General features: G+C 41.4%; 1 pseudogene; it reads right to left on the reverse strand.

The window, feature by feature from the left end:
- Nucleotides 1-1,726: 1,726 nt before the first annotated feature.
- On the reverse strand, nucleotides 1,727-9,021 carry LOC109751048 (peroxidase 2-like; annotated as a pseudogene).
- Between the last annotated feature and the right edge of the window lie 7,189 nt (nucleotides 9,022-16,210).

A 16,210-nucleotide genomic window follows, 5' to 3' on the forward strand; every position in this document is an offset into this window, starting at 1 on the left:
CGAGACCGCCGCACTCACTCGCCTGCCCTATCTCCATAAGCCCGTGAGCTGCAACCCCAGCGGTAGTACCGCTAGGGCAAGCGGTAGTACCGCTCTGGCAGCACTACCGCCTCGTGGCTCCTCGCCATTGCACTTCTCTGTGGGTACTACCGTCCGAGCGGTAGTATCGCTCTCCGGAGCGGTAGTAACGCTTATGTGCGGGCTGTGGGTGTAACGCCTGGATTTGGGAGGGCCTATTTAAGGGGGTCTTCTTCCCCAATGGTTCTTATCCTTTTAGCTCGTGTTTTTCCCCCATTGTTGACCTTCTTCGAGCTTGCTTTCTCTCGATCCCTCCAATAATTCTTGCTAGTTCTTGAGGGAAAAGAGAGAGGAGACTAGATCTACATTTCCACCAATCACTTTCTCCTCTAAGTGAGGGGAACCCCTTGATCTAGATCTTGGAGTTCTTTGTGTTCTGCTTGTTCTTCCTCTCATATTCCTCCATAGCTTTTGTTGTTGTGGTGAGATTTGAGAGTGAAGGACTTGGGCACTCCGTGTGCCCTTGCCATTGCATTTGGCGCAACGGTTTGAGTTCTCCACGGTGATACGTGGAAGTGAAGGTAAGGAGCTTATTACTCTTGGGTGTTTGAGCACCCTTGAGGTTGTTCCTCTTGGGTGCTTTGGTTCCCTAGACGGTTGGTGTTGCGGAGCTCAATCATTGTGGTGGAAAGCTCCGGGACAAGCTTCAGGGTCTCTAATTAAGTTGTGAAGATTGCCCCGAATGATTTGTATGGGTATCGGTAACCACCCCCAAGGGTTGCCAAAGTGTAAGGGTTCGGTGACCGCCCCCAAGGGTTGCGATTTGTATGGGTTCGGTGACCGCCCTCAAGGGTCCCTTAGTGGAATCACGACATCTTGCATTGCGCGAGGGCGTAAGGAGATTATGATGGCCCTAGTGCCTTTTTGGGGAGCATTGTGCCTCCATACCGCTCCAAACGGTGATTAACATCTGCAAGGGTGTGAACTTCGGGATACATTATCGTCTCCGTGTGCCTCAGTTATCTCTTACCGGAGCCCTTTACTTATGCACTTTACTTTGTGATAGCCATAGTGTTACATGTCATATATCTTGCTATCAATTAGTTTTTTATCTTGCTTAGTATAAGTTGTTGGTGCACATAGGTGAAAATGTATCAATCGTCTTGCTAGTTTTGCGTGAAAAAAAACAAATCAAGCAGTGCAAATGCATCGATCGTCATGGTAGTTTTTTTTGAAATAACGAGCTAGTTATTACTCCCTTTGTTTCAAAATAAGTGTCGCTGATTAAGTATAACCTTCTTTGGCATAATTAAGTATAACTTTTTTTGAGGGATTAATTAAGTATAACTTCGTAGTAGTAAATCAACAACTCTTACTTTGGGACAGAGGGTATAGATTTTTTATAAGCAGGGTTAGTGTGTTTCTTTAGATTCAGCTCCCTGCACGATAGTGCTGAAATTCCCCTTTTAGAAAACTAAAGATACCTTGACAATATCATCTCTCCATAATAAAGTACACAGAAAAGATTCAATACAGATTTAAAACAAAGAATAAACCAATAAAATACATTTTCGTAGGAAAAGAACAGCACCGGTAATTTAGCTAGCACACACAAAAGCACCAGCTTATTCTGATTACTCTCGGTTACGAGGAGTCAAGAACTTAAGATAAGGGCACGCCATATTCTGATCAGCCATTCGTGAGCTGGTTAATTGACAAACTGGTAGTGCTTTCGGATCTGCCCGTTGGCCTCGGTCTTCACCTCGATGCTGCCCATTTTCACCATAGCCGCCTTGAATTGCTTCAACCACTCCCGCAGGTCCTTGGCGTGATTGTCCACCAATCTCGATGTCGTATCAGATGACATGAGCGCGGCATCTGACTTGAACAACACCTTGCGTTTCTGCACGTTGTCATAGTATTGGTTGTCCAGGTCATCGGGAGTCTTGGGATCCTGAACCACAGTGGGGTCGTCGCCGCGGCTGCACTGCCCCTGCAGGGATGCAGCTAAAGTTGGATCCATCGATGAGGGGTTTGGGGGGAGGCGGTCACGGAAGGACGAGCAGTGGGAGATCCCGACCGTGTGGGCGCCCGAGAGGGTGACCATGTCCTCGAGGCTGAGCCCCTTGACCCTGAACATATCCTCAAGGACAGTGATGTTCGTGAAGGGAGGGGGCAGGTTGGGGAGGGTCTCGCTGGCGAGGGACACGTTCCCGTCGTAGCGGCCAGCCGGCATGTCGAAGTTGGACTTCCTGTCACCCAATAGGAAGTCGAGGAAGCCGAACTTCTTTTTTTCGGTTAGCAAGATGGTGGCGTCACGCCGCGCAAAGGCCACGATGTCGGCGCACGAGACGACCCCCTCACACTCCTTCTCAAGCTTCTCCTTGGCCGCGTCGATCACCTCGTAACCGCGGAGGCTGGGGAAGTTGGGGATGCCGAACTTCTCCGGCTACGGGTTGGCCATGGTGTTGTCAAAGAGAACCGAGGCATCGCAACCCTGGGCAAAAAGGTTCGTTAGTGCCTCACAAACATATCCATGCACGCGTAAATATCCACACGTTATTCAAAAAAAATCCACATGTATGGACGTAGCATGAATTATATACACTGTAGTAGGAAGTACCCTGACGAAACAGTCGTGAAAGAAGAGGCGGATGAGCGCGGCGCCGATGCCAGGGTCGGCCTTTTGAGCCTCCTCCACGACCTCCCTCACGATCTTCTCCACGTTATGGCACGTCTTGTGGTAATAGCCCACGGTGAGTACTGCTGGTGCGGGTGCCGCAGGAGGTGGTGGGCTTGGGGTGGGCGGCAATGGGTTAGGATACCCGTAGCTCGCTTGGCATGTGTGCGCCACACAACCCAGCAATGCTACCAGAACCAGGGCAGCAAGCTTCACTAGTAGAAAAACGGCCTAATGTGAAGCACATTAGTACCGGTTTGTTACAAAACCGGCACCAATGTGTCCATTAGTGCCGGTTCGAACGGCTAGGCGGGCGGAGCTAATTAGTACCGGTTCGTTGCAAACCTTTAGTACCGGTTCGTGGCACGAACCGGTACTAAAGAGGATGTGTCACGCGGTCCGGCTGGGGCCCCACCAGCGCCTTTAGTACCGGTTCCTACCACAAACCGGTACTAGAGGTTTGTAGTTGCAGTTGTTTTTTAGTCCCACCTCGCTCGGCTAACAGGGTTTTTACCACCTTAAATATGTTACTTCTCAAACTATCACAAGCACTTGGTCTTCATTGAACTCTATGTGTAGAATTTGTGGCCGCAATATGAGTCTTCACCGGTTTCTAAACCGTTGAGGAGTCATGTTGAAAATTCAGATTGTACACAAAAAGATCATTGATGATCAATGTATTTTTTATGTATATTTTTACATGTTTACACCCTCACTCTGTCCTCTCAAACTCTGGACTTTTTTTGCGTTCAGCAGGCGCCATTCAAAGCCACGTCATCAACTTTCAACCATTTCCGACATAATTTGCTATTTTTAATGCATTTACTGATTTGTTTTGATATAATGGCCATGAAAATTGAAAAGCACTACAAATGAACTCTGAAAAGGTTGAAACTTGGTATGGTATCATCATTTCACCCGCATAGCATGTGCAAAAAAGTAGAGAGGGTCACCGCAAAAACTGGATGCACTTCGTGTACAAATTGGACAATCTCTTTTGTAGTATCAGGGTTTCGGACGAAAACTCATCTGTTACACCGGCAATTCAAAATTTTAATAACTTATTACAACTCCGCACTTTTTTTGCATTCAGCAGGCGCCATTCAAAGCCACGTCATCAACTTTCAACCCTTTCTGACATAATTTGCTATTTTTAATGCATTTACTAATTTGTTTTGAGCTAAATGGCCCTGAAATTGAAAAGCACTACAAATGAACTCTGAAAAGGTTGAAACTTGGCATGGTATCATCATTTCACCCGCATAGCATGTGCAAAAAAGTAGAGAGGGTCACGGCAAAAACTGGATGCACTTCGTGTACAAACTGGACAATCTCTTTCGAAGTATCAGGGTTTCGGACGAAAACTCATCTGTTACACCGGCAATTCAACATTTTAATAACTTATTACAACTCCGGACTTCTTTGGCGTTCAGCAGGCGCCATTCAAAACCACGTCATCAACTTTCAACCCTTTCTGACATAATTTGCTATTTTTAATGCATTTACTGATTTGTTTTGAGCTAAATGGCCCTGAAATTGAAAAGCACTACAAATGAACTCTGAAAAGGTTGAAACTTGGCATGGTATCATCATTTCACCCGCATAGCATGTGCAAAAAAGTAGAGAGGGTCACGGCAAAAACTGGATGCACTTCGTGTACAAACTAGACAATCTCTTTCGAAGTATCAGGGTTTCGGACGAAAACTCATCTGTTACACCGGCAATTCAAAATTTTAATAACTTATTACAACTCCGGACTTTTTTGCGTTCAGCAGGCGCCATTCAAAGCCACGTCATCAACTTTCAGCCCTTTCTGACATAATTTGCTATTTTTAATGCATTTACTGATTTGTTTTGAGCTAAATGGCTTTGAAATTGAAAAGCACTACAAATGAACTCTGAAAAGGTTGAAAGTTGGCATGGTATCATCATTTCACCCGCATAGCATGTGCAAAAAAATAGAGAGGGTCACGGCAAAAACTGGATGCACTTCGTTATACAAACTGGACAATCTCTTTCGAAATAAATAGAAGAAAATAAATAAAGCAGAAAGGAAAAAAACTATATAAAAAACTACTCAGAAATAAATAGAAGTAAATAAATAAATAGAAAATAAAAAGCTATATAAAAAATTACTCAGAAATAAATAGAAGAAAATAAATAATGCAGAAAAGAAAAAAAATTATATAAAAAATTGTTGGGGCGCTGCCCAGTGGGCCTGCCAGACCTCGGGTGTGGAAATTCAGGCCCAGAAGGGCCAGCAGGCTCACAGGGCAGCGCCCATAGTTAGGCCGAGAAGCCTGCTTTATAGAGGAGTTCGAAGGAGCAGCCGCGGCTGGGTTTATAAACCAGTGCGGTTGCCCTTCGCCCGGCGAGTTGGGACTAAACTTTGCGCCCCTCGCCTGGCAGCACACCCCCTTTAGTATCGGGTCGTGGCACCAACCAGTACTAAAGGGGGGGGGGTCTTTAGTACCGGTTGGAGCCACCACCTGGTACTAAAGGCCTGCCCTTCCCGCCGCTTGGCCTTGCCAAAACAGGCCTTTAGTACCGGTTGGTGGCTCCAACCGGTACTAAAGGTGCCTCCTATATAAGAAACACTTCGAAAAAATTCAGTTTTTCATCTCCCACTTCGCTCTCGCGCCGTGCCGCGCTGTCCCGCGCCGTCGCCGCCCCCGTCGCGCCGTCCCCGTCGCTCTGCCATCCCGTACGTCGCCATCCCCTCGCCTCGCCGTCGCCGCCGTCGCCTTGGATCGACCTCGCCTCGCCGTCGCTGTCACCTAGACCTCGCTGTCGCCGTCGCCTTGACCTTGCCCGCGTGCGCTGTGAGCGCCCCTCCCCCGGCCTCGATCTCCTCCCTCCACCGCGCGCCGCCGTCGGCGCCGGCCGCGCGCGCACACACACACACACACAATTTTTCTGTTTTTAGTTTTTAGTTTTTTTTAGTTTTTTCTATTTTTATACAAAGTTTTAGGTGAATTAATTAATTAATGTCAAATGGTATATAGACATGTTAGTTATAATATAATGTCAAAGGTTTTTTTTTCTGTTTTTATACAAATGTTATAAATTTTAGTATATAGAAATGTTAGAAATTTTAGAAATGTTAGTTTTAGCTAGAAGAATTAGATTAATTTCAAATTGTTAGACGATGATCGATGTTTTTTTAGTTTCTTATAATTTTAGTTATAGAAATTTAGAATTTGTATATAAGATATCACAATCCAATAATTTAAAAATGTTACATTTGCATATAGTTTTTGTTTTCAACGATGCCTGACCCGCATCCTCGCCGTCGACCCGTTCGCGACGAGACCCATGTCCGGGACTGGGCTCCATCGGGCTGGCACTGGGAGGTGCTACCTTCAGGGGTGCGCCGCTTGGTGAGGAACCCGGCCCCGGGTCCCATCGTCGACCCTGATCTCCTTTGGTGGCTTTCGCGTGGGCCACATTCAGTGCAGAGGGAGCCGGCCCTGCCGGAGGTGGTGCGTCGCCGTGTCAGGGAGGAGGATGAGCATGTCCGTCGCTACATGGATGCTATGGACGTCAGATTCTCCAATACTTGGCAGGTTCTTTGGGCAGATGACCGGAGATATGATCATGTGATGGTTCCTTCTCTTTGGGTGTCCACCGCCCGCGCCTTAGGAACCGCGAGTGGCCTAGATTCTTCTGTAGTATTCGATCTTTATTAGCTAGCTAGCTAGTGATGTATTCGATATATAATATTCGAGACGATGTATTCGAGATCAGGTATATTATTAGAGATGATGTATTCGAGATTATATATTATTCGAGACGATGTATTCGAGATTATATATTATTCGAGACGATGCATAATATGTATTATGATTCAGTTTTTCCTTATTGATTGCATCCATGCATTGTAATTTGAATTCTAAATTGTTTTATATTTATTTTGGATTAGTTAAATAAAAGCTATGGCGGACAATACCGGCAGAGAGGGAGAAGAGACCCTGTTCGAGATCATACGCAGCCCTCGCGGGCCAGATGATCAGAATGAAGACTATGACGGCTCCGAATATCTGAACAATACCGGGGAGGGTGATCATATGATATTCGATCGCGACGACCGAATTGATGAAGTCATGAACTATGATTATGATTATGATGACGCCGACAATGTTGATCTTGAAATAACATAGACGGGCGAGGTATATTTATATAAGCAGGCATCTGGTGATAACCGAGGAGCATATAATGCAGGCTGAAATGCTCGGTATGACTGTTGGACAACTCCTCGAGATCGAGCCCATGTCTCCGCTTAGAGAGGAGGAAATAAAACGGAAATATGTCCGCGGCGAACCTTTGGCCGAGCCCGGGGAGGTCAAGAACCTCCCAACGAGAGTGTATGAATTGCATCAATGGTACATGGAAATTTGCAAGACCCACAATCTAGAGTCCCTTATGGTGAAAGTCAAGGAAGAGGATTACTTCCATAAGCTAGCTCTGTGTATTGAGTATACAGAACTGTTTCAGTTATTCAATTATGACGCACTTGACAAATCTATCGTCAGTTGCTATTGTTTGTAAGTGATTTCTTTCTATAATTTAAGTCTCAAGCTAGCTCTAGTGCTCTCATTGATCATTACCTGTAATTATCCTCATTTTATTCTTTTCTATGGTATTATGCAGGATGAAGATGTCCGAAATGAGAAAAGCTGGACGCCATGGCATTGGGTTCATTGACCCAAATACCATTAATGAAGAGACATGGTCATATGAATATTATAAACAAGAAGTAGAGAATAACATGCTAGAGTTCTTGAAGCGCCTCAATACCAATGCAGATATACTACTTCCTTACAACTTCCAGTGAGTCACACTGTCTTGTACTACAAAATCTGTTTTTTGTTACTAGCTAGATGTTAATAAGTGTATAGGGTTTAGGGTTAGTTGATAAGTGTTATGCACATACCCGCTTAATTTATACATGCAAACGTGCGCATGCAGGTTCCACTGGATCTTGGTAGACATTAAAGTTAAAGAAGGAAAAGTTGAAGTACTGGACTCACTGCTTAAAAAACCTAAAGAGTACTCAATCGTGAAGGGGATAGTCAACAGGTAATTTCAATCATTATATATATGTTATGATATCAACTAATTAATAACTCTTTTATTCATTTTCTTTGCCGGCGGCCGGCAGGGCTTGGCAAAAGTTCATCAAAGACGTTTCAGGCCCGTTCAGAGAAAATCTGTATTGGTATCGACCCACGGTAATTAATTAAGTAGTACTAGCTAGCTAGCTACCATGCAATCTCTTTAATTCTAGTTTCAATACCATTAATTATCATGCTTGATTAATTATTATCTGATTGAACTCTATTCTCGTACAGGCCATGAAGCAGGAGCCGGGGAATGATTTATGTGCATACTATGTTTGTGAGAACATTCGCATGATGACGTCCGAAAGTAGCACATCTGATAGACAGCTATGGGTACGTTTGTCAGACACTATACATAATTTTTACATCATTATCGATATCTAGTCACACAACTAATACATGCATATTGATCTATTCTTAACAGTTCAATGAGGTGCGGCAGAAGCTCCTACCAATGGATCGCGTACGAGCAATTGCAGAGGAAATAGCGGGATTTTTGCTCGACCAAGTCATAGATCCTAGAGGAGAATTCCATTACCCGCTACCACAGTAACGCCTCCATATAGGAGAAATTGTATATACCAAATTGTATATATATATATATATATATATATATATATATATATATATATATATATATATATATATATACGCGCTATTCGTCACCCTGGGTGAGGAATAGTTATTCTTCACCCCCTCTTCATTTTGACATCAATGCATCGTATTTTTACGTTTTGTAAATTTTGCCTTATTTTATACGTAAAAAGAGAATGTAAGAAAATATATACTCATCATAAAAAGTATTTTACGTTACGTAAAATTACAAATATAAAAACAATGTAAAACATACATAAAATGCGATTTTTTCTATATTTTTATTTTATACCAAATTTTACGTAATGAATCAATATAAATGTAACTATCTGTATTCCAAACGTAATTTATTTATGAAGCGATCGTAAGATTACCTCGGGTGAAGAATAACTTATTGTACATCCTGGATGATGAATAGTATTAGAATAACTATTTAGATCACAACTCCCGAACTAGACCCTCCCGAACTCCTGACAGCGAAAAAAAAGCACCCACCACCACCCCCACCACCCGACCCTCCCCGCCCAACCTCCCCACGCCCGCAACAAATCCCGCCGCCGCCGCGGTTCCCCGGCCCTTGCACCCACTGCCCTGGGAACCAGCCGCCATGCCGCTCCCGCCCTGGATCCGGCATCCAGCACCCGCCCCACGAGACTGGCGGCCCCGAACCTACCTCTTCATCTAGCTCTGCCGCCAAGATGCTCCCTGCCCGCCGGAGCCCCACTGTCGTGGGCTCGTGGCCCAACCTCCTGCCCGCCGGAGCCCCACTGTCGTGGGCTCGTGGCCCAACCTCCTGCCCGCCGGAGCCCCACTGTCGTGGGCTCGTGGCCCAACCTCCTGCCCGCCGTCGCGGCTGAGCCTCCACCCCGCCGATTTGCGTGTGAATCCTGCATCGCCCAGTGGTGCAGCCCCGGAGCAGGTTACCAGCAGGGAAGGTCCACGGCGAGGTGGCAGAGAAGTTCGCCCAAGGGTGAGCGGCAGCGGGGATCTCACCCGCGCGATTCCACCGACTCCCGGGGCGCCGCCGCTCGGCTCCTAGTGTGCCACCGCCCCAGCCACCTGCCCGTGTCATCAGTTCCCCGTGCTCCGTCAGCCCCTGACCACCTGCAGATCGAACCTTGGCCACTAGCACGCAGTCCGCGCGGGGATGTACTGGCTCTCCCGCGAGTTTCGCCCCCATGCTCTACTCGAATCCATTCTTTCTACCGCTACATCGGAGGTTCGATTCTGCAATCAACGCGAGTTCAAAAGTGCACGAACTGAAGAAATACACTCCAGCGTTCATAAAAAACGCAGTGGTGAGCTCCTGCACAGCCGGCGTCCGGTGAGTGGATCGTTGCCTGCGTCCCCTCATGTCCTGATGCATCATCGTTGGCACCGAGGTAGCCTGCCTCGCTGGTCAAGTTAGCCCATGTCTAATTCTCCTTGTAGAAATTCGTCTACCCTGTACTTGTCCATAAACAAAACCAAAGGCTTGCTGCTTCCTCAATTCCTCTGTCCATCATTCCTGCTGCTCCTAGAGAATTTGGACTGCAGATTGCCTCGCCCCTGTGACAGAATCTCTGATCCATGCTTTTCCCACTAACATCCAGTGCTACTAGAGCTGGCCGTATGGGCACACCAAACTGAAAAAAGTGGTGAGTGGAAGAGGTGTGGCTTGATTGTGAATGCATAAGAGATACGTGCTTGTGAGAGGATAGTGTACTACTGTAGAAAACACCATTAGTGGTGGAAAAGAGAGCACGTGTAATACTCTAGCAAGAAAGGACACGTGTTCTACTCCAAGAAAAAACAATTTATTTTTTGAAGCTATTCTTGGTTGGATTTAGACATTTATCTTGTGTAGTTATGTTCTCTTTGTGTGTTTATTAAGTCACAAACATTTCAGGGGGAGAAGTATGATTTTCTTATTTTCTAAAAAGGTAAGTTCACGTTCACAAAAAGATTGAAGAAAACATACCTCCCATTCCCTCCTGTAGGAGGATCCGCCCTGGGAGTTCTTCCGGTAGCAGTTCAATATTGCTCCATTTGGCAATTCGTGTTCTACTGTTTTGGCACTTCTGTTAACAAAGAAAAGAAGATGCCCATTTTCTAGCACTTTCTGTTTTGTAGATGATGTTCATGCATAAAAAATGCAAGACAATCTACAAGTAATTGTTTTAAATTTGTTTACTCTTTTGAATGTTTTAAACAGATTTTGAGCAACAGTAGGATAGTTTCTCTAAGAAGTTGTGTGTATTTATTTCTGACAATTCATTGTGTTTATTAGAAAGACGGAAGTTCAACATGTGAAACTTGCACAATTCATTGTATATAAAAAAGAAATAAACAACAGAAAGATCACCATAAAAAAGATGGATCTTTTCACACTGCAAAAAAAGAACATCTCACAGTACAAAATCAGTGTTTGTTTCTCTTTTCCAAAATAGGAATAAAAGTAACATGTTGGAGCTATTTTTCTTTATGTCTCCGCCAACGTCGTCTCCCCGATGCACGCCGCCATGCACGGCCCCCATCTTGCCTCGCGCGACTCCCCAATAGAACCAAGAAATCCGAATTCAAAAAATAGAGCAGTTTCGTTGTTTATAAAAAACTAATATTTCTTCTCATTACTAAAGAATGAAATGAAGAAGTTCATATTAAAATAACAAAACAGATAAAAAAGTTTATAAAAAATGATTTTCCCTGTTTTCATATTAAAAATGAAGTTATTCTCTATTCTCTAGAAATTCAAATGTAAATAACAAACCAGTTCAATATTTATTACAAAACAAATATTTTTTCGTTACTAAAAATATAAAACAAGAAGTTAAAATTAGAAAAATAGAGCAGTACAATATTTATAAAAAAAATAGAATTTCCTTGGTACTAAAACAATAACATCACGAAGTTCAAATTAAAATAACGAAGTAGTTCGTTGTACACGGAAAACTGAAATTCTTTCCGTTTCTAGGAAAATAAAAGTATGAAGTTCAATTTTAAAAAAATGTTTAAAAATTATTTAGAAACATATTTTTTCCTAAGAATAATACTAAGAAGTTCAAATTAAAATAATAAAGAAGTCCGAGGATCAGAGAAAATTCAGATTTTTCTCGTTACTAAAGAATAAAACAAAAAAGTTCAAATTTAAAAAAAAGGAACAACTAAAATAGTATTAAAATAGATTTTCATTGTTTCCAAAAAATCTAGAAGTTCAAAGCCAAATAACTAAGTGGTTCGGTGTTCATTAAAAAACTAGGATTTTACCGTTATTAAAATACTCAGATATCCCTTAATATTAAAAAATCAACCATGAAGTTCAAATTGAAAGAAACAATGAAAGTCGATGTTTATTTAAAAATAAAAACAATACTTTAATTAAAAATAAAATGTGAAGTTCAAATAAAAATACCACATAAGTTCAAAGTATATTAAACCCTAGGATTCACAGGTTCAAAAAAAAACGTCATTTTTAGCATTTAAAAAAACTCAAATTTTCCTTGTTACTAAAGAATAAAACCAAGATATTCAAATTAAAATAACGGAGCAGCTCGATGTACAGAAAAACCTCATATTCTTCATTACTAGGAAAAAAGTATTTTAATTCAATTCAAATAAAGTTGTTCGATGCTTTCTTAGAAAAGTCAATTTTTTCTTCAATAAAAAAAGAAATAAGAAGTTCAAATTAAAATAACAGAAAAGTACGGAGTTTATAAAATACACAGATTTACATATTAAAAAATCGATACCATTTTTGACATTAAAATAACAAGTTTCGACAGGTATATCATTTGTGCAACTCCGTCGAACAGGGTGAGGAACTACAAACAAAAATAAGCGACCGAAGTTTAAGGTGAAAACCACGAGCAGTTCAACTACTACACGGAATGGATTTTAGGTGATATTAAAAACAATACAAAACTAAAAGCATAAAAGGGTTGTTGCAAGAAGTTCACGTGCTCCCCCTGCGTGGTTCGAAATTTCTAGTGTGAGACTCCGAATTTGAATCTAATGTCTACATGAAAAAGTTGCTCATATTCATAAGATTTCTAATGGTATATTATATGCCACATTCAGATGTACGGTTTAAAAGTTTCATGTATACCAATTAAAACACGTTTCTATGTATTCAAAAAATTCTTTTGAACCTTCACGAGTATGAAAAAATGATCAACACGGGAAAGTTGCCTGTTTTTAGCAGCTTTCCATTGGTATATCTTGCTCAATTTCGGTATGGTTGTGGAGTGATGGGCAAAAAACAGCGCGCGAAAAACAGAGTGAAGTTCAAACAAAACTGCTCCAGAAGTTCAACCTCTTCACGCAGTGCATTTTCGAAGACTCTGTTTTCGCAATGAAGGCAGATTTCATGATCTAAGAAGTTCAGTTTGAAAACTGCCAAAAGTTCGCGTACTACACGGTGTGCATTTTGTATTAAAAAATAATGAAAAAGCAAAGGCTAAAAGTTTTGTTGCTAGAAGTTCAAATGCTCGGCCCGAGAAAGTTCAAAAATTCTTGTGAGAGAGGTTGAACAAAAATACGTGACAGAACTTCAAGGTGAAAACAGCGGGAAGTTCAACTACTACACGGAATGCGTTTCACATAAGAATATAAGAATAGAAAACTAAAAGCTTCAAAGGTTTGTTGCAACAAGTTCACGTGCTCCTCCCGGTGAAGTTCAAGATCTCTAGTGCGAGACGTCCAAACTTCAATTACATGTAAAAAACTGGCAAAAAACGACGTTGTTTTAGCCATTTTTAAAACTGCTCTCAAACAACAACAAAATTTGTAACGTCTGTCTACATGAAGAAGATGCTCCTATTCATAAGCTTTCCAACAGTATATTATATGCTACATTCCTATGAGCGGTTTAAAATTTGCATGTATACCATTAAAACACATTTTATATATTAAAAAATTCTTTTGAACCGTCGCGAGCATGAAAACTGATCAACATGGGAAAGTTGCGTGTTTTCAACAGCTTTCCATCGGTATATCATTTTCTCAATTTCGGTAAGTGGTTTGGGAGTTACGGACAAAAAACATCACGTCAGAAACAGTGTGAAGTTCAAACAGACATCCCGAGAAGTTCAACTACTTCACGTAGTGCATTTCCATTCCCGATGAAGGCAGAAATCATGATCTCGTCATTTTCTAATTTACTTCAAAACAACAGGAATATCATTTGTGTAAGTTCAAGTCCTTGATCGGAGAAAGTTAAAAAATTTATTGTGAGAGAGGTTTGTACAAAAAGAATATCATTTGTGTGACATTGACGAATTTATGAGGAAATTACAAACTCAAATACGTCACAGAAGTTCAACGTGAAAACCAGGAAGTTCAACTACTACACTGAATGAACTTCAGATGAAAAACTTTTAAATCCGTCGCGAGTATAAAAAAATGATCAACACGGGAAAGTTGCGTGTTTACAACAGCTTTACATCGGTATATCACTTGCTCAATTCCGGTGAGTGTTCCGGTGAGTGGATGGAAAGCTGCGAGCAAAAAAAAGCCCGTGAAAAACAGAGTGAAGTTCAAGTACACACGCCGAGAAGTTCAAGTTCTTCATGTGGTGCATTTTTCAACAAATCTGTTTTGCGATAAAGACAGAACGAATGATCCCACCGTTTTTGAAATTACTTGAAAATGGCGAGGAACCAGAGAAAACCATCAACATGAAAAAGTTTTGCATTTTTCGTAGCTTTTCAACGGTATATTATTTGCCCCATTCCGATAAAGTTTTTAAAATTTATGGCGAAAATACGTTTTTACCAATTTTCAAAATTTAAACAAAACCGTAATGAATTCGGAGAAACATTATATACCAAAAATTTTCCCATTTGTTCAAGCTTTCTAACGCCATATCATTTGCTGCATTTGGACGTACGGTTAAAAAAATAGATCAAAAATATGAACTCGGTGGAACTTGCACCATTTTCTAAATTACTCTTAACTCGTTGAAAATTAGCAAAAACTTTCAACATTAATAAGTAGCGCATTTTTACAAGCTTTCCAACGCCATATCATTTGCCTCAATTGGATTAGCAGTTTAGAAATGACATTGAAAATACGAATCGGCTGTTCGGTTTGCGAAATTTTACGACTTTCCAAATTACTCTTTAACCATAGGGAATTAGAGAAAACTTTCAACTTTTGGAATGAGTGGTTTTGCAGCAGCTTTCCAACGCCATATTATTTGCCTCATTCCGATAAGCGGTTTAGAAATGCGATCGAAAAATACGATTCACGTTTTTTGTATGAAGAAAAAACGGTTTTCAAAACTACTCTTAAACCGCTTACATTTTGCCAAAAATTTAACTTGGGTCATGATACTGGCGTGCATAGCTTTCCAACGGTATATCGCAAGCCCTATTTGGGCAATGTTGGCGGAAGTTCAACCTAGCACAGGGGGAAGTTCAGGTCGAACAACTCATGCAGTAAAATTGAAAAAAAACGCAATTTCACCATGACCCGAGAGCAAAATCTGCCAACGAGCGATATTCCTATTTAAAACGGGCATTTAGTTGCTAAAAAACCTTTTTAGATTATACTAACATCATATAGAACATGACTAACCAGAATAATTCATGCGGGGAGACACAATTGCGAAGATATCACTAGTAGAAAAAGGGGCTTTTGGCCCGGTTGGTAAGGCCCTTTAGTCCCGGTTTTTGAACCGGGACTAAAGGGTCGTTACTAATGCCTACACGAACCAGGACTAAAGGCCGCGACCACGTGGAGCTCCACCTTTAGTCCCGGTTGGTGTGGGACTAAAGGAAATTTTATGATTTTTTTTGAATTTTTTTTGATTTTTTTTATTTTTGAATTTTTGAATTATTTTAACCTCTAATCTCTAATGAGCACCCCTCATCACTGCTCAATTTATCCTCTAATCTCTAATCACTCCTTATCATTCCAAATCATCTAACTTCCCGAACGGTCACCCATCCTCCCACTCCCCCAGCCTGAGCACGCTTAACTTCCGGGTTCTATTCTTCCTCGTTTTCAACTCTGCACTTGTTGTTTTCCTAACAATAGTAAGATGTCAATCCTATTAACCCACAGGAATTTAGCTTGAGCATGAAGTGACACATTTCACTGTTTGAGTTTGAAACTACTGTTTTTAAAAACAATAATTATTTAGTAACACTAATACTTCTTGAATAATTAGTTTGACCATTGTTTGACCACAGTTTGACCAGATTTGACCAAAATTCAAAATAACTAAAATAATTATTTAGTAACACTAATATTCTAGAATAATTAGCTTGACCATTGTTTGACCACAGTTTGACCAGATTTGACCACATTTTTTCCAAAAAAAATTAAACTATATTTTTTTCTGTTACTAGTGGCGCACCTAGCAAATGGTGCGCCACTAGTAAGTTTGAAATTTTTTCAATTTTTTCCACTCTAGATCTTAAAAGCCCCGTAACTTTTTTCTGTTAGGTTTTTGAGGATTTTGAAAATGTTTAACGGGGTTCCCCCCATTAAATTCGGATGTAACTTTTCGAGTAGATGATTTTTCATATAAAAACTTTTTCATCCGAGTTCGTATGCAAAAGTTATGCCCATTTTACAAATTCCAGAGAGATTTTACAAATAAAGTCGAAATTCATATTTGTAAATTTTCCCAACAACTAGACCACATATCACATGGGAAACTTATTTTATTTTATTTTTTTGACATTTCCATCATTTTCTTTTGTTTTTTCTAAAACTGAAAAGGCGGTCCGGGGGGGGGTGGGGTAGAGTTTGGAAATGGGACCTTTAGTACTGGTTCATGCCATGAATCGGTACTAATGCCTCAAAGCCCATT

This window comes from Aegilops tauschii, chromosome 6, assembly GCF_002575655.3.
Source record: "Aegilops tauschii subsp. strangulata cultivar AL8/78 chromosome 6, Aet v6.0, whole genome shotgun sequence".
Lineage (NCBI taxonomy): Eukaryota > Viridiplantae > Streptophyta > Magnoliopsida > Poales > Poaceae > Aegilops > Aegilops tauschii.